Consider the following 19,493-nt stretch of genomic DNA (forward strand, 5'->3'; position numbering starts at 1 on the left):
ATCAGGTCACAAGGAACACTGCGCTTCTGTAGATCGAGTGTTTGTGAGACTCGGGTCCGGTTAGCCCGCAGAACCAACTCCTGCCTCATCCCATGGATGCTTCCTTGAATTACAATTCATCTTTCACAAGAGGAGAGGACAAGGTGGAGGACAGCTGGCCCACGGGCATTTATCTGATCCACAATAGCCTAGGTCGGTGTTTCCCAGAGGGTTATGTTTGTACCTCTTTGGACCTCTGGACACATTCTAATTTATCAGCCTTTATTTTAAAAGCATTCATGGAAGCCTAAGCAGGGCCTTCCACCTGTTGTTCCCAACCCCAAACTATGTCTTGACATGTCACTACCCTCTGGGAAACCACAAGTTACCGTAGCAAGAAGCAATAACCAGTTCTCTAAGACCTGGAAGGACCTGCCTTTCCTTGGTGGCAATTCCAGGTTTATTTACACACCCAACCCCAAGAAGAAAGAAGGCCAAAAGAGCATCTGTGTGTGCCTTATGCTTTTAAATGCTTGATGAATGCTTATACTTTTAAAGGTGGCCAAATGAGTACTTTGAGCCTTATCAATCTGGTTTAGCAATTCCTCCTTCCTTGGGGAGAAGATAGGGGTTGGCATAAGGTGGTTGGAGTGGCAGATATATCTCCTCTTCTATATCTGGATTAAGTTTAAAAAGAGATTTTTTTTCCAAGTGGAAATGCTAGAACTCGTTTAAGGAACAGAAGTTTGAAGATAGGGAATATTTTGAACCCACCTTGATCTGTGTACCTCACCCTTTTGTCTTTCTGAATTGCTTTAATGTAATATATATATATGTAACACATATATAATGTATATATATTACATTAAATACATATGTATCTAATATTCATATATACCTTTTTCTTTCTTTTTCTTTAAGTAGATCTTGGGAAGTCCACATATAGATCTAAGTATATAACATGCTTGGTTATATGATGTCAGGAGTATTCTGATCTGTCTTGGGCCTTTTTCCAGTGCTAATGGCTAAGGTTCCATGAACTGCCAGAACACCTCCGAAAGAAGATGAAGTCACTGGCTGAGACTCCCTTGCTCCCCACCCAGGACAATATTTCAGAATTGTAGATGAAAATCACAGTGTAAGATTTTTTCTCACCCATTTTCTTATATCATGGTGTTTACTATGGGAGGTTTTAAAGGTAATTAGTGTAGTATTGAACTTTGAGGATATAATGAAATGTGGACAGGTTTTTAACCTATGTATGAACCTTTGCAGGAATGTTTGCCTTTGAGCCAGGCTTGAGCATCTCATTATTTATTCCCATGATGCCAGTTGACTGAACTGCATAATAGTTCCAAAGATTCTGTCTGCCAGACTCTTGTCTATTTTCATAGTGTATTCAGAAGACTCTGAAAGGACCTGATACTTAGGAAGAAAGGGCTGGTTCAGTTAGTGGAGACTAGAGGCATTTGTTCATTTTCTGTTTGGGAAAATTGCCATTATTTCACCAAGATGTTATAATAAAAAAGCTACTTACTCATTAAATGATAATGTAGTGTTTTCCCTTCAAAATGGGAAGACTGAATATAATTTTTTCTAAAGAACCCATTATTAATGTTAATGATTTATAGGTCCCTTATTACTTTGCTTACCGCTGATGGGGCAGTGGTGAGGTCTGAAAGTCCAAAACTTTACCCCCATAATTATAGTTATATTCCTTCCAATAATAATGGAAAAATTGTCTATAAACATAATTTTATAAGTTTGTAAATGTAATTTTATAGGTAGTTGAATCATAATTAGGGCTCTGATGAATTATTCTATTTTGTGTGTTTCCATTTTATTTTATCAAGTTTTTTTTTTTAAAGCTAGGTACACTTTTACTCTATTATTGAGTATATTTCACCTTAGAAAGGGATAGTCACAGCTCTTTTATCCTAGAAGGAAGGGAGTAAAGAGGTGAAAATTACAGGAAACAGGAGTAGATTGAGTTTTATGACCCTCCTTGTAACAAGGAGAGCCTAGAGCATATAGTACAAGGATGGAGCTACTCTTCCACGAAAGAGGCTATTTCTTGAGTCTGGTTTCAGATATCCCATCAGAAATAATGTCATGAGCATACATGAGCACAGTACATAGTGAATATATATCTTCTCTACAGGAATAAAATTTTACATCAAAGACATATTTTCGTGCTTAATTTTTTGTTCTATGCTCTATTTCAAAGCTCTGAAATGACTTTAAAATTATTTTTGACTAAAAGATTTAAAAGACAAATCGTGCATCTCTTGAAGGTTAGAGTCAAAGAGTACGTCAGGCCCTGGGAAGTCACTGCAGACAGTGGTAAAATGATTTCAGATCTACATCACAGCATTCTTATGCTTTGACTAAAACTAGATTGAGAGATGGTGGCATAATGGGAGGGGAGAGCAGGTATTGTAAAACTCGTCAAGGAGGCATCATAATGGGACAAAAGGTTACTTCAAGAGGGGATATTTCATTCTCCTATCCTGAACATTCCAGAATAATGCTTTCTAGAGAATTTGCAAACAATTTATGAAGAATGACAACATTAAGATGTCAATGGTGACAAAGCTTAATACAAATCAGCGTGGTAAAGGTAGTTGAGTAAATATGGAATATCCTTTAATACATAAAACAAAATTCCATGAGGGTTACCATGTCTAATTTTATGTTGTCATGAAAGGATGACAATAAAAAACAAATAACAAGGAGATAGGCCCATTTACTATTCTTTCTTAATTTTGTTGCTGTTTCTTCCTGCAAATCCCCTAAAAAAGTGAATGATACCACAGCATGGCTTGAGATGTCTCAAGCTTTGCATTTCTTTCTCTCATTCCTCTTTTTCCCTTGGGCCAACATTATTTAATATTCTAGTTGTTTACCCCTTGAGTTAATTATCATGGGTTACAGAGACCAAGTTGTCCTATCTGTTGCATATCATTAAGTGGCTTCATTTAAACGTTAAATTAGGGCTTCCCTGGTGGCACAGTGGTTAAGAATCCGCCTGCCAATGCACGGAACACAGGTTCGAGCCCTGTTCCAGGAAGATCCCACATGCCGCAGAGCAACTAAGCCCATGCGCCACAACTACTGAGCCTGTGCTCTAGAGCCTGTGAGCCACAGCTACTGAGCCCACGCACCACAGCTACTGAAGCCTCCACGCCTAGAGCCCGTGCTCCGCGGTGAGAAGCCACCTCAATGAGAAGCCCATCGGCACAACTAGAGACAGGCCGCGTGCAGCAACAAAGACCCAATGCAGCCAAAAATAAGTAAGATAAATAAATTAAAAACAAACAAGATGTTAAATTATATTAGGTGAAAAACATTTGTCCATTCTGCTCATTTATCTACCATCCTTGCTAACTCTCTTTATGAAAAACCATTTGTGCAAAGATCTTGATGAGGGAAGAGGAGAAAGTCTTATAGATTATAGATTTTATAGAAACACAATTGATCAACTCCACCATTGTTGGCTCAGAGTGAACCCCTTGGTACTCAAATGGAGTTTGAGTGAGATTATGGCCAGAGCTTCACTGCCTTGACCTTCGTGGAAACTATGATCACACTGGCCAGGGAACATATACTAGTTTCCTATTAAGATCGTGTTTGTTAAGCATCTGTTAGAAAGTTACTGACTCAGCAGGAGTGCCTCTACAAAAGGACTCCAAATTTATACTCTGTGTAATTGGGCGGTCAGCGCGTGGTCAGTCTCTGTGAGTGGCAGAAAAGGGTGGAAGTGAGGTTTGTTTGGAGGGTTATCTTTGGTGTCTGACCCTGGTCGGACTGGCTTTACTCTCTTTTTTTTTTTTTTTAACTCTCTTTTGATAGAACTCTAGAATTGGGTTGGAGATCTATATCCATCATGCAGTAGAGTTTCTTGTTTCAGGGCTCTGATGTCAGAGAGATCTGGATATAAATCCTGGGTCTGCTGCTTACTAGCGGTGTGAACTCTAGGCCTCAGTTTCCACATTTGTATTACTTTTTAGACCTTTCGTAAGGATTACGTCATGTCTGTAAAAGCACTCAATTAAGGCTGGTCACTGTTATTTTAGTGACGTAAGGCAAAAGTAAAAATGCAAATCACGATGCTTCCATTTTTTCTTAAAGATTGGATATGAGCTATAGGGAGTGGAGGATGAGTGTGTGACTGGAGATAGCATTGGGGTACCCCTAGGATTTCCCATAGCTCCCGGGGTTCATGCTGCTCACTGGCTTTTCAACTCTTCTTTGCTTCCTTCTGTTCCAGAGCCTGAGTTGTAAGAGTCAGGAATAATGGACTGGTGAGTAGGCAATACAGAGGCACGTACAAATCCGCCAGCCTACGAGACATTTGCTTCTCAACAGACATAGATTTCATAGTCCAAATAGTCATAGCATTTCGTAGTCAAAAGGAAGCCAGAGCCTGTAAATCGATCCTGCTCATTGCTGAGTGCAGAGCAGAGATTCTGGGATTAACTGTGTTGAGGCTTCTAAAGGATACCAGACTAAAGCAAATAGAAAATTTACTAAACATGGTGTTATAGGTTGGATTGTGTCCCCCCACCCCCAAATTCATATGTTGAAGTCCTAAATCCCCAGTACCTCAGAATGTGACTTTATTTGGAAATAGGGTGATTGCAGATGTAACTAATTAAAATAAGATGAGGTCATATTGAAATAGGGTGGGCCCCTAATCTTATATGGCCAGTGTCCTTAAAAAAAGGGAAAATGTGGGGCTTCCCTGGTGGCGCAGTGGTTGAGAGTCCACCTGCCGATGCAGGCGACACGGGTTCGTACCCTGGTCCGGGAAGATCACACATGCCGCGGAGCGGCTGGGCCCGTGAGCCATGGCCGCTGAGCCTGCGCGTCCGAAGCCTGTGCTCCACAACGGGAGAGGCCACAGCAGTGAGAGGCCCGCGTACCGCAGGAAAAAAAAAAAAAAAGGAAAATGTGGAGGCAGACATGGGCACAGGGAGAACACCATGAAGTCCTGAAAGCAGGTATTGGGGGCATGCAGCTATAAACCAAAGAGCACCAGAGATTCCAGCAAACCACAGGAAGCTAGGAGAGAGACATGGAACAGAGTCAGTAGTACAGCCCTCAGAAGGAACCAAGCCTGCCCACACCTTGATCTTGGACTTACAGCCTCCAGAACTGTGATACAGTAAATTTCATTTCAGCCAGCCAGTTTGTGGTACTTTGTTTTGACAGCACTAGTAAAGTAATACACACAGGTAAAATTATTTCCATTTCTCTGAAACAGGGCTGGGACTAGAGTGAAGCAAATGAAGCACCTGCCTCAGGCACATTTAAGGGGCACTAAAAATACCCTTCAATAATGAATATGCATAACATCTTCATGCAGTATTTAAAAAATTGAAATTAATGCAAAAAATCAATGCCAAACAGAACATCAAAAGTTTAAATAAGGATGGGAACAGTGGTAGCTTCGTCTTGAGCATATCAGAGCCTGGGGCAAAAGGAATGAAAAATTAATAATAAGATCCTATCTTTATTTAAACTTTCGATATTTTGTTCATCGTGGATTTTTTGGATACTTTTGATGTTCTAAAATATTGCATAAAATATTATGTATCTTGATCTCTTAGGTTTTTGGCACCCCTTAAATTTTACATCTCACTTGTCTCACCCTAGTCCTTGCCCTGCCTCAAAACCATCCACTGAGGATAGGACTCTACTTGCAACAGAGAGTAGGCTGAAACCTTTGTGATTCCCACATTCATCATTTTGTTTTTGGCCAGAGAAACGAAGAGTGCTTGCCAGATAGTTCCGCCTGTCTTTCATGTCATCTCGAACACAAAGATTAACATGAAATTCAATTTCTCAACTCCAGAGTGATTCCCTTGCTGTCACCCTTTCTTCAGTTCCACTTTATTCTCACATTAATTGTGGGCAGAACTTCAGTACCATTATTAATTCTGCTGTCTTTCTTGTCACCCATATCCAGTTGTTAAGTCAGGCTAATTCTTTCCCTATCTCCTAAGTAAAAAGGGCCTTATTGTGCTTTTGTAAAATAAATATTAAAGAATTCATTGAGATATAAGATTTCATATATTTTAATGGGTATAGAGAAGAGAGTAAAAGATTATCAGTAATTTCACCATCCAGAGATACCTTTTCTCAATATTGTACATTCTTCCAGACACTATACATTTGTGCTTGCAAATATGTTTTCAAAAATGGGATTATGCTATATATGTTTTTTGGTAGTCTTCTTAACTTGTTAGTTGCCTTGTGAATTGTGTACGTCTTTTCAGGTTCATAAATCTATGTGTAGAAAATATTTTTTAATGGTTTCATGGCATCCAAATAAGTGCATGTACCTTCATGTATTTAACCAATATCCTGTTATAGAACATTAGCTTATATCTACTTTTTATTACTATATACAACACCATGATGAATATCTCTATACATGTACACTTAACTGATGATTTCTTTAGGCTAAGTTATTAGAAGTAAAGTTATTGGGCCAAAAATGTACAGATTTTATTATTTTATTCCTATTGCTAAATTAACAAAATTTTGCTTTTACCATTCATTGGCTTATTGAAGTGCCTCTTTCTCCTAGGTCTCATTTGATGTTTTGAATATTTCACTTATTTTGTGAATTGCCTATTCATGTACTTTATATATTCTCTCTTTTCGCTTGTTCATCTCTTTCAGAGTGGTTTTTTAAACACTTTTATTAAGGATATTGTGTGGATATTAAGTCCTAGTAATGTTATATATATATTGCTAATATTTTTCCAAGTTCACCAGTTGTCTTTTAACTTATGCTGTGTTTTACCCAACCAGAAATGTTGTTTTATGTAATCAAAAATGTCAATATTTTCCTTTATTTCTTACTTTGGAATCATACTCAGAAAATCCTTCTCCACCTCAGGACTATAAAAGAGTTTACCTAAATTTTCTTTTAGTACAGTCATAGTTTCATTTTTACAAGTACATTTTTAATACATTTAAAATCCATGTAAAGGTTCTGATGATTCTTCCTGTCACTTTCTTTCTAATCTTCCTGCTACTGACCTCTTTTGGGCCCTGTATGGTTGTAGCCATCTCCTATTTCTTGTCTTTTTAAAAAATATGTATTATTCTTATGATCCTTTGGAGAAGAACATTCCAGAGACTGTCCATTGTTAGGAGAAAAAAAAAAACAACCCCTCAGCGCCCTCCAGCCAATTCTATTTTTCTAATCTTGGTACTCAATCTTACCTCTCTACATGAGCTTTCTACTCAAGATGGGCTGAAATAATCCTTGTCTCCCAAATACATCTCCTTGCCTTGTATGCAGTTCTCTCCTCATGAAACGCCCTGCCCACACCCAAACCATTCTTTTTTTTTTAATAAGTGAATTTTTATTTTTTATTTTTGGTTGTGCAGGGTCTTAGTTGCAGAAGTCTGGCTCCTTGGTTGCGGCTCTCGGGCTCCTTAGCTGTGGCATGCGAACTCTTAGTTCCCCAACCAGGGATCGAACCCACATCCCCTGCATTGGAAGGCGGATTCTTAACCACTGCACCACCAGGGAAGTCCCCCAAACCATTCTTTAAGGCACCTCTATGAAGTTGTTTCTGGGCGCACTGTTCACAGAACCCTTGCCTGTTTGTGAAACTCCTGTATCACTTACATGTTTGGGTCCTAGTTGTATGCTGGCTTTGTTATTTAACATTCTACTTGTGTGTTTTAAAGTCATAGATTTAAGGGTTTCAGAGTTGGGAGAGTCTCAAAATCTGTCATCCAATGTGTTATCTGACATCAAAACCCTTCTACAATATTCTTGCTAAATAGTCAATAAATTTCTATTTGATTACCTCCAATAATGGGGAACTCACTATATCCCATGACTGACCATGCCATTCCCAGCTACATCTTAATGATTAGGAAAATCTTTTCTTATTAAAAGCCCTCAAATCTGCCTTCTTGTGTCTTTTGCTCTTGGAGGGAGTTATGGAAAGAACAGTAAATGTAGGGTCTGGAAAAACTAGTTTTGAATCTTGACTCCACTCGCTAATTGTTTTGTGATCTTGGGCAAAATGCTCTACTTCTGTTGGGCTTCAGTTTCCTCACTTGTAAAAGAGGGCTGATACGTACTTCATATTGTGGTAAGAATAGCATTAACTGAGAATTAAAGTAATTAAATGAGGACATATATGAAAGTCTCTGGCATAGATCTTAGCACTGAGTGTTTGATAAATATTTATTGAATTAGAATTTGATTTATCTTCCAGAGCCCTGCAGACAAAATCAAATCCTATAGGCTGATGTGATATATACTTTATGTAAGTCTTTTCTTCTCCATCTAATGTTTCCAATTACTTGAGTTATTTTCTGATATCATGATTTCTTAGGTCATAATGTCCACCCTCCCGACTCTCCTGGTCACTCTCTTCTCAACATACTGCACTTTTTCCACATACTCCTTAAAGGATGGGATTCTGAACTCTGGCAGGCACCCCCAAAGTCACCCAGTCAGCATCCTATCATTCTATATATCAATTACAGTAGCTCTCGAACCTGGATATATATTAGAATCACCTGGAGAGTTTAAAAAAATACTGATGCCTCCCCAGCGCTTCTGTTTTAAAAGATCTTGAGTGACAACTGAGCACTGACACGCTTTAACAGCTGGTCGGGTGATTGTAATGTGCACAGGTCTGTAAATTCCTTGAGAACAGATTTGCCATCCCTGTTTGACATGCCTGGAGTCAGAAATGTTTCAGAACCAGATTCCCCCACCCCCGCCTTTTGAAAAGGTAAAATGGTGCATAAATCATTAATATGAAATAGGCTTGGTGGGTCTGGATCTTTCCCTTGCAGTCAAATACATAAATATTTTGACAATGACATACCTAAACATTCAAGTTGAGTGGAAACTGTAAAGACCATAAATAGCCTTGTGTTAGCTGAGATCTAGTTTTGCAGCCAAATGAATTTTGGCACAAAATTTCAGAAGAAAATTGCAGTTTTGAGAACTTCCAAATTGTAGATAAGGGATTGTGGGTCAGTCTTTAGTGGTATCTTTTTACCATTTAGCCTGGTGCGCTGCCCAAACCTGTGAGTGTAACACATATTCAGTGAATGAATGAATGAGACAGACTTTTCTATGTGTTAACTCTAGAGGTATTAGTATATTTCCAAAAGTCAATTTTCCTCCAACAAAGAGTGACTTTGGACCTTAAAACTTGAAATAAGCTAATTTGAAAGTCACTGAAGGAGAATAAGAATCAGTTTGTTTTGTTTTTTGTCATCTCAGGATTTTTATACCAGAAATATATTCATATCAAATGACTGAAGACAGATGGAGAGCTTTTTTTATATGGGATTGAAGTAAGTGAACCAGTAAATGTTTTTTGCCTATTATGTGCAAAGCATTATAACATATTCTGTAACAATTGAGAAACGGGTTAGAGCACAGCTGGAAAAATCTAAGTTGCAGTGAGAATCACAATGAAGGAATCTGAAGAATATTTTGACTTTGAATAACCAACATTGTAAGTCTAATGTTTAATCAACATTAAACAAGGTAGAATGGCAGGAGTTTACACATATAAACAGAATTAAACTGTAGGCATCAGCAAGCATCAATCAATTAACCAATCAGTCTCCAGTTCTCTTTGCTTTCAAAGTAGAAAGTCTCTGAAGAAATGAGATCTGTGTAGACATTTAGTGCAGACTGGGGTGCTCTCAGCCATTTAAGAGGAGACACTGGAGTGGCATTAAGATGGTGGTCTTTACTGAGTGGTTTTTACCAGGAGGAATCTATTTCCTAACTTAGACATTGTATTAATCAGGGTTCTCCAGTGAAACAGAACCAACAGGATGTATATATATTCTGATTATGTGTGTACAGAGATTTATTATAAGAATTTGGCTCACGTGGTTATGGAGGCTGGCAAGTTCAAAAATCTGCAGTGTAGGCTGGTACACCCAAGACCCAGGAGAGCCAATGATGCAGATGAAGTCCAAACTCAGTCTGCTGGAGGATTCCCTTTTCCTTGGGAGGCGAGTGTTTTTGTTCTGTTCACGTCTTCAACTGATTGGATAAGGCCCATCCACATTATGGAGGACAATCTGCTTTACTCAAAGTTCACCAATTTAAATATGAATCACATTGAAAAATACTCTTCAAGGTGATACATAAAATTAACCATCACAGATATTAATGCAAAACAACCTCTCCTCATCTCAATATTTAAGTTTAATTGGTTACAGTTAGATTTGACTATAGTTAGATTTTTTTTTCAGAGTCCCAAATGCATATTGCTTTATTTCATAGATTGGTTTTTTTTTCTTTTTTTAGATCTGCACGTGTCTACCAAGCTCCCAGGAGATGCCAGTGCTGCTGGTCTGAGGACCATACTTTGAGGACTCAGGGGCACTATTTTATGCTCCTGCCTTCAGAGGGAAACAGTGTATAGCAGAGACAAAGGAATCTTTTCCTGAGTTCTGAGTTTCAAAAGTTTAGGTCTTTGGGGGAAAAGGGAAGAACTTAGGAAAAAATGTAAAGATCGGAGAGAAGTCATGATACAATTGGACTGGATTGCAAAGAAAATCAGTGTCCCTAAGAAGAACCCTTCTCCCTCCTACCCTCCCCCCACCCCCTGGTTGGGAGAAGCAGAACTCCAAGAGAAATGTGGGGAATCTGTGGGGAGTTATAAGATTCATTCATGCCAGGTAGGTGGGAATTTATAAAGGAAATTAATTAGCCTTACATCTTACACATGTAAGATGTGTTTCATAAGTTTTTTTTTTTTAAACTATGTTAGTGATTTGTTCCGTGCTTACTCTGTTCTAGGTAGGGGCCAGCCAACAGTTTTATGTATTTTATTATTTCATCCTCACAACAACCCCTTGAGCCATGGGGTAGCTACTTCTATTATCCACATTTTCAGCAGAGGTTCAGTGAGGTAAGGGGTGTCCTGCCTATCCCATGGTTAATAAGTAGAGGACCCAGGATTTCTGATGAGATTTTTGTGGGGATTAAATGAATTGATATTTGTATCTGTGAGCCAACTGTGCCTGGCCCATAGTAAATATTATATAAATGTTAGCAATTATTGTTACGATTCCTTGATTTTAGATTTTAGAAGATCCTCTCCCAGTTCTTTCTCTTCTACTGACAGAGCTAGAGTTTTCACCTCTTTCTACCCCTTCTGCCAAAAGACCGGAGACCTGTGTTCACTCCTTCTCTAGCAGAGCCAAGAGACTGGTGGAGAAAACTTCTGTATTCAACATGATGTGTAGGAAGTAAGAAGACAGGAGAAGCAGCTTTTCAGAATATGGAGAGAATTTGTGACACCAGTAGGGTGAAAAGAGGACTGTAGGTCTTGTTGGAAAGAAGGGAGAGAGCACAGAAAGTCAGAGCCCTGTGCTTGGCCTCCTTTCTCCAGATGCCCCAGCTAGCAAAGAGGCCTCCCCCCTCTAAGTACAGCCATCCCTTGGTACCCCCTGGGGATTGGTTCCAGGACCCCCACGGATGCCGAAAATCCACTGATGCTCAAGTCCCTTATATAAAATGGCATTGTATTTGCATGTAACCTATGCATAACCTCCTATGTAATTTAAATAATCTCTAGGTCACTTACAATATCTAATACAATGTAAATGCTATACAAGAATTTTCTGGTATGCAGCAAATTCAAGTTTTGCTTTTTCGAACTTTCTGGAATGTATTTTCCCAAATATTTTCTATCCATGGCTTGTTGAATCTGTGCATGTGGAACCCTCAGATATGGAGGTCTGACTGTAGTGCAAAGGAATGAGGTAGTTGCATTGGAGGCTCAGTGACCAATCCCGTATCCTTCACTCCCTTGTCCTCTACAATTGGCACTTTTCACTTGAACCATTGAATAAAGAACTACTGAAACTATGCTTAGGGTCTAGTGGTTGTATGCAGTTGACCCTTGAACAATATGGGTTTGAACTTTGCAGGTCCTCTTATAGGTGGATTTTTTTTCAATAGTAAATGCTACAGTACTATTCCTTCTGAGGTTGGCTGAATCCTCGGATGTGGAACTGGAGATATGTAGGAACTGCGGATAATGGAGTTACATAAGTCATACTTGGATAATGCAGTGCCCCTCAACCCTGTGTTGTTCAAGGGACAACTATATTTTGCTTGAGCACAGGCGGAAGAGGAGGTAACTGGAGCACGGGAGGTGGTAGGTCCTTTCTATATGGTCACTGGCAGACTATCAAGCATCAAGAGCAGGCACCTAAAGTCAACAACAGGACAGAACAACGAGGAAGAGCTTTTCATTTTATATTCTTCACCTGGATAACTGAATACCGGTGTACCTGATAGACACATATAGACAGATTTGCATGAACTAATGAATTCTACTTTTTGCATAAGCCAGTTTGAGTTAGGTTTCTGTCATATCTAGCCACAAAGAATCCTGATTGGTCATGCCACATAATTTGAGAAATTAATTTTTTTTTCTGCTAAATACAAGGAACCTAAGGAACTGAAGAAGTAGTAGATTTCACTTCCCTGATTTTAACGGGCAAAGGCTCAGGCGGTATTCTGGATGGACTAATTAAAAATGAGAAGATGAATCAGGATTTTGACACCAGAGTCATTCATGGAGAGTATTAGTATTTACACATATCTAAAACTCTGGATGTAAAGGCTGAATTGGAACTGAGGGTCAAAACTTCTTTTGTTTACCCTCATGGAAGTCTGCCTCTAAAGAGAGAGAATGTGCTGATCCTATTGGCGTCATGCATTTCTAGTTATATGGCAATTTAAAAAACTGTATAACTAAGTGGGCATTTGGTTTTTAATGCTTCAGTCTTTTGAATTTATTAATATGAGTCTACCCTTGGGAGATGGCAGTATACCAGTTACTTAGCTATTGTCATTTCACTCCACATTTAACCTATTCTAGTCTGCTCTGTGATGATGTAGCTGGGGCTTTGCAAACTACATTTCCCAGAATCCTTTGCCTGCCAGCTTCCTTGAGTAGCAGGCCTTTCAAAGAAATTGGAAGTTAGGAGGAGGAGAGAAGGGATTATCATCCTGTGGGCTTGCTATTCCCGTTAACAAGGCACCTACATGGGCATTTCATTCCAGGCTCCAGCTTCTTTGGGTATTTTGCTCCTTTGTCTGCTTAGAGATACCTGGAGCAGCCAGGTCTCCCTCCTCTGAGATTCTAGGCTCTGATAATCTAAACTCTCCTTTGTATTTCCCTAGCCTAAGGGGTGGTAGCTATACTTATTATCTCTGGGTTACCTCAGTGTTTCAGTGTTTTTGCCCCTTCAGCCCACCAACACCTGTGTAACCAATTCCTTATATAATATTGAATTCCCTCTTGAAATATTTACTTTGGTGTCTGTTTTCCTAACTAGATCCCAACATGTAGTAATAGAAATGGTCCCAGGAAACATATCCTAAAAGGTGGAATTCTGGAGCTGGTTCAATTATGTTCTTGGCCTTGAATTACTTCTTAATGCCTTGTTAATAGAAAATGAGTTGTTAATAGTCCATGACATGCACTAGTATCATGATTAACTAAATGATCTCTTGTGGTTGACTATGATGAAGTGTTTGCTGAAGCAAACATCTTGGATACCAAGTGGCTGTCATACATATCTTTTTGGCTGTAGTGAAAACTATGAAATCTAGAAGGTAGGGTAACTCCTTGACTGAACTGATGAGGTTACTGAGGGAAAATGATAAATTCAGACCTTATAACTCTCAACTAGATACTGTTGGAGATTCAGAGAGTTTCTATAGCCACCCTAAAAGAGTCTTTTACTTTCTGTAGCCACTAAGCTGACTTTGCTGACGAACAGGCCATAATTTAATTGGTTGCAGAATTACAATAAAAGCTGGATTTATAAAGTGCCAATCTGTTACTTGAAAGTTAAGACATTGATTGGGAAGGAGTGGGACCTGGAGTGGGGTACCTGTATGAATTCAGATGGAGCAGAGAGTCTGGAACCCCTGAGTTTTTCTGAGCCTCCCTTGCCTCCTGCTGTAACTGAGGAAACTGGCTTTCCCTTATTCCAAGGTCCTGTAAGAGCCTCACTTAAGTTGGTTGCAGTAAAAAAGGAGGCCTAGCCTTGTCAAGACCCACCAGCACCATCTCTGATGACCTCTACAACTCAAGTCAGAACAAGTACAGGGTATGAGTACAAGGAGAGTGTAGCTGTTACTGAACTCTGCTTGACAATCAATACCCAAGAGAGAGGCAAATGTTGGTAGAAAGGAAAGTTGCTTTTAATCAGAATGCTGACAATCCGAGGAGATGGTGGACTCAGTGTCCCCCAAAAGCCATCTCCGAAGATTCTGTTCAGCCATGAAAGCTATTAAAGAGAAAAAGGGAAGTAACCTCAGTTAATCATTGAGGTAGGGGGTCAGAGTCATCGCCATCTCCCACCACGTGCAGGCTTGCGTGCAGGCTTGCCGACTTCTTGTGATCTTTAGATGCTATCTTGTTCACACAGTTTATTCACGAGATTACCGAAGGGGAAGCTAGGGAATAGACCTGGTCATCTGTTAATTACTTATTCTTCATTTCTACTTCTTTGATCTATGGAAAGACCAACAAGTTAGGCAAAGTATTGTGTGATCAAAAGATTTGAAAGGGGGCTTCCCTGGTGGCGCAGCGGTTGAGAGTCCGCCTGCCGATGAAGGGGACACGGGTTCGTGCCCCGGTCCGGGAAGATTCCACATGCCGCAGAGTGGCTGGGCCCGTGAGCCATGGCCGTTGAACCTGCGCGTCCGGAGCCTGTGCTCCGCAACGGGAGAGGCCACAACAGTGAGAGGCCCGCGTACCGCAAAAAAAAAAAAAAAAAAAAAAAGATTTGAAAGGTGTGCTAGGGCCGGAGGTGAGTAGAGCATGGGGGCGCCTGGTTTAAGGTTAGTGACAAGACCAAGGGGCCTCCTGCAGAGAGCTCTTTCCTGTAAAGGGCGCTTTCCTGCCAAAAGCTGTTTACATAGCTATGCTCAAAAGAATTGCAAAATTTGCTATTATATACTGGCAGAAACCTGGTGAATTTATGTGGGAATGGACTTTCTGGTTGTTAGATTGAGATAGATGGACTATAACATTGGATTAGGCTAAGTATATTTATTTTTTTAATTTTTTATCTTATTTTATTTTTTATCTTTAAGTAGGTGTTTTTTTTTTTTTTTACATCTTTATTGGAGTATAATTGCTTTACAATGGTGTGTTAGTTTCTGCTTTGTAACAAAGTGAATCAGTTATACATATACATATGTTCCCATATCTCTTCCCTCTTGCGTCTCCCTCCCTCCCACCCTCCCTGTCCCACCCCTCCAGGCGGTCACAAAGCACCAAGCTGATCTCCCTGTGCTATGCGGCTGCTTCCCACTAGCTATCTACCTTACGTTTGGTAGTATATATATGTCCATGCCTCTCTCTCGCTTTGTCACAGCTTACCCTTCCCGCTCCCCATATCCTCACGTCCATTCTCTAGTAGGTCTGTGTCTTTATTCCTATCTCACCCCTAGGTTCTTCATGACATTTTTTTTCCCTTAAATTCCATATATATGTGTTAGCATACGGTATTTGTCTTTCTCTTTCTGACTTACCGCACTCTGTATGACAAACTCTAGGTCTATCCACCTCATTACAAATAGCTCAATTTCGTTTTCTTTTATGGCTGAGTAATATTCCATTGTATATATGTGCCACATCTTCTTTATCCATTCATCTGATGATGGACCCTTAAGTTGTTTCCATCTCCGGGCTATTGTAAATAGAGCTGCAATGAACATTTTGGTACATGACTCTTTTTGAATTATGGTTTTCTCAGGGTATATGCCCAGTAGTGGGATTGCCGGGTCATATGGTAGTTCTATTTGTAGTTTTTTAAGGAACCTCCGTACTGTTCTCCACAGTGGCTGTATCAATTTACATTCCCACCAACAGTGCAAGAGTGTTCCCTTTTCTCCACACCCTCTCCAGCATTTATTGTTTCTAGATTTTTTGATGATGGCCATTCTAACTGGTGTGAGATGATATCTCATTGTAGTTTTGATTTGCATTTCTCTAATGATTAGTGATGTTGAGCATTCTTTCATGTGTTTGTTGGAAATCTGTATATCTTCTTTGGAGAAATGTCTATTTAGGTCTTCTGCCCATTTTTGGATTGGGTTGTTTGTTTTTTTGTTATTGAGCTGCATGAGCTGCTTATAAATTTTGGAGATTAATCCTTTGTCAGTTGCTTCATTTACAAATATTTTCTCCCATTCTGAGGGTTGTCTTTTGGTCTTATTTATGGTTTCCTTTGCTGTGCAAAAGCTTTGAAGTTTCATTAGGTCCCATTTGTTTATTTTTGTTTTTATTTCCATTTCTCTAGGAGGTGGGTCAAAAAGGATCTTGCTGTGATTTATGTCATAGAGTGTTCTGCCTATGTTTTCCTCTAAGAGTTTGATAGTTTCTGGCCTTACATTTAGGTCTCTAAACCATTTTGAGTTTTTTTCTGTGTATGGTGTTAGGGAGTGTTCTAATTTCATACTTTTACATGTACCTGTCCAGTTTTCCCAGCACCACTTATTGAAGAGGCTGTTCTTTCTCCACTGTACATTCCTGCCTCCTTTATCAAAGATAAGTTGAGCATATGTGCGTGGGTTTATCTCTGGGCTTTCTATCCTGTTCCATTGATCTATCTTTCTGTTTTTATGCCAGTACCATACTGTCTTGATTACTGTAGCTTTGTAGTATAGTCTGAAGTCAGGGATAGGCTAAGTTTATTGATATGAATTCACAGAGAGTCTGGATTTAATGCATTGGTTCAAGCAACCGGAAGTGGCTGTAACAGTTTGATTGGTTGATTGAATGAAACTTGGACTCAGTGGTTGTCTACATTCATTGAGGTTGAGATGCCAGAATTTCCAGGCCTAATGTTAAGGAAGAAATTCAGAGTTTTAGGGAGGTGGGAGCTTTGGAGTGGATTAATCATATGCAGTCTTACACTGCCCTGCTTCCTCCACTGTAATGTTAGAGAAAGCCCAGCGATTACTCCCTTCACTAAGGCATTAAGTAATATATTAGTGAGAGAAGCTCCAGCATCTATAAAAATAGCTGTGTGACTGTGATGGCTGTTCTCTGGAGGCTAGGGATGAGGGATTCAGAATGCTTTGACACACTTTACACAGGAAAACACTGAGGGCCCCCCCAAATTTAAGTTTGTTGGGAGTAGATGTAGAATAAGAGCCCATGTATATTGATTTCCGGTCTGAGACTTCTTTATTAAACTTCATTTAGGCCAAAATTCATCACATAGTTTTGGTGTGTACTTCAAGACACAAGACCACTTTGATTTTACACATTTATATCCATGCATACTTGTTTTCTCTCTCACATTTGACCCATGGGTAGAAAATCAAGAGACAATCCCATAACATGCAAAAACAAAAATTGCAGTCCATTACAGTAACTCTGCTGCATGCATGTTTATGCTGCTTTCAAACTCCAAAGGCAGAGTTGAGCAGTTGCAACAGAAACCTTATGACCTGCAAAGCCTAAAATGTTTACTCTCTGGCCCTTTATGGAAAAAGTTTGCCCACCCCTGCTCCAAAAATGAAAGCATTGCAGATAAAGCTTAAGTTCTTCATGATCACTCTTCTTTTTGTCAATATAAATTCAATAATATTATGTTTTCATGTTGGTAGATTACTTGTAGATTTAAATAATTTATGATTTCTCTGTCATTAGGAAAGATGGGGCAAAGTTCTCAGAAGACAGAGCAGAATGACTGTCTCCTAAAGAAAGGTAGGCTACTTGGTCTCCCTTTTCACAGCATATTTTAAGGATTATAATGACTACAGGGAACTTTTACAGTTCACTGATGCAAAGTTGCCTCCTGATGATTAAGAGGTGACTTTATTTTTTCAACTACTGACATTCACTACATTAAAAAAAAAAACAAACCTTTCCTCACTAATTTTTTAAGGCCTGATAGTTTGTCAAATTTAATACATATTCATTATGTAAAATTGGAAAAATATAAAAAAGTAGAAAGAAAAATCATATAACTCCCTAGACCAACCACCTAAAGACAACCATTGTTAATTTGGTTTCTTTCTTAGCATTAATTTTAATTGAAAAATGCTCAATGAATAGAAAGAAAAAATTGATGCATCATTATTTTCTGGCTGTTTGTAGCTTAGCTTCAAATGTAATATTTATAGAATATTTAGTCAATAAATAATTAGTTGTCACCTGCCTCTTTTTACCTTGTGAAATGTAAGTTTGCATGTATTTTCCAAAAGTCAAGAAAAACATATTCATATCTAGACAGGCCATTATTTCCTAAATTACTGAAGTCACCCTGGAGATAAAGTTGTTTTGAGATGACTGATTTTTTTCATTGTCGCACCAGCCTGAATATTTACTGCTGTGATCCTTTTTCACCATTCACACTTAAAAAATCTCAGGAAAAGGGGAACATAAAAAGCCCCTAGGATCCTTCTCCATTTCAGTGCCTCTGTCACGAGGTGCCCTTGTCTAGCCTCTTGTCTCCCGTGGGAAAATGCACTGTGGCTGCTTAGTCAGATGTGTCTTCTGGAGAGATGCCATGATGGAGTGCTTCCTGATAATGCCTGTCTGAAGACCTGTTTCACACACCTCTTCTCAAGGGATTAAACGGATATACTGGCTGAATCATAGTTTGATTCTTATGTCAGCCTTGCTTTCCTTCCCCAGGATTACCTTAACTTTTTTTTTTTTTGCAGTACGTGGGCCTCTGTTGTGGCCTCTCCCGCTGCGGAGCACAGGCTCCGGACGCGCAGGCTTAGCGGCCATGGCTCATGGGCCCAGCCGCTCCACGGCATGCGGGATGCTCCCGGACCGGGACACGAGCCCGCTTGCCCTGCATCGGCAGGCGGACTCTCAACCACTGTGCCACCAGGGAAGCCCCTACCTTAACATTTTACAAGAAATCTTCAGGGGCTTCCCTGGTGGCACAGTGGTTAAGAATCCGCCTGCCAGTGCGGGGGACACCGGTTCGATCCCTGGCCTGGGAAGATACCGCGGAGCAACTAAGCCCGTGTGCCACAACTACTGAGACTGCGCTCTAGAGCCTGTGAGCCACAGCTACTGAGCCTGCGTGCTACAACTACTGAAGCCTGTGTGCCACAACTACTGAAGCCCACACACCTAGAGCCTGTGCTCCACAACAAGAGAAGCCACCGCAATAAGAAGACTGTGCACTGCAACCAAGAGTAGCCCCTGCTCGCCGCAACTAGAGAAAGCCCACGCACAGCAACAAAGACCCAACACAGCCATAAATAAATAAATAAATAAATACATAAGTTTATTAAAAAAGAAAAAAATCTTCAGTGAACACTAAATTGGTCTCCTAGTATAGCTGCTGAAACAAATTACCTCAAATTTAGTGGCTTAAAATGACACAAATCTATTATCTTACAGTTCTGGAGGTCAGGAGTCTGAAATAGTTCTCACTAGACTAAAATCCAGGTGTTGACAGGACTGTGTTCTTTTCCAGAGGCCCTA

The 19,493-nt window shown here is 39.7% G+C and overlaps 1 long non-coding RNA gene across 1 annotated transcript in view; it reads left to right on the forward strand.

Annotated features, from left to right (window-relative positions):
* The window catches only part of LOC111182278 (uncharacterized), a 96,208-nt gene extending 77,314 nt beyond the window's left edge, over positions 1 to 18,894 (forward strand). The window contains exons 4-8 of the long non-coding RNA XR_002646707.2: positions 996 to 8,282; positions 9,257 to 9,330; positions 10,304 to 10,677; positions 17,694 to 17,750; positions 18,713 to 18,894. This is a non-coding gene — a long non-coding RNA (uncharacterized LOC111182278). The remainder of the gene's footprint in view (positions 1 to 995; positions 8,283 to 9,256; positions 9,331 to 10,303; positions 10,678 to 17,693; positions 17,751 to 18,712) is intronic.
* The last annotated feature ends 599 nt before the right edge of the window (positions 18,895 to 19,493 follow it).

This window comes from Delphinapterus leucas, chromosome 9, assembly GCF_059928025.1.
Source record: "Delphinapterus leucas isolate spDelLeu-1000000601 "Yukka" chromosome 9, BTC_Dleu_Yukka2, whole genome shotgun sequence".
Taxonomy (NCBI): domain Eukaryota; kingdom Metazoa; phylum Chordata; class Mammalia; order Artiodactyla; family Monodontidae; genus Delphinapterus; species Delphinapterus leucas.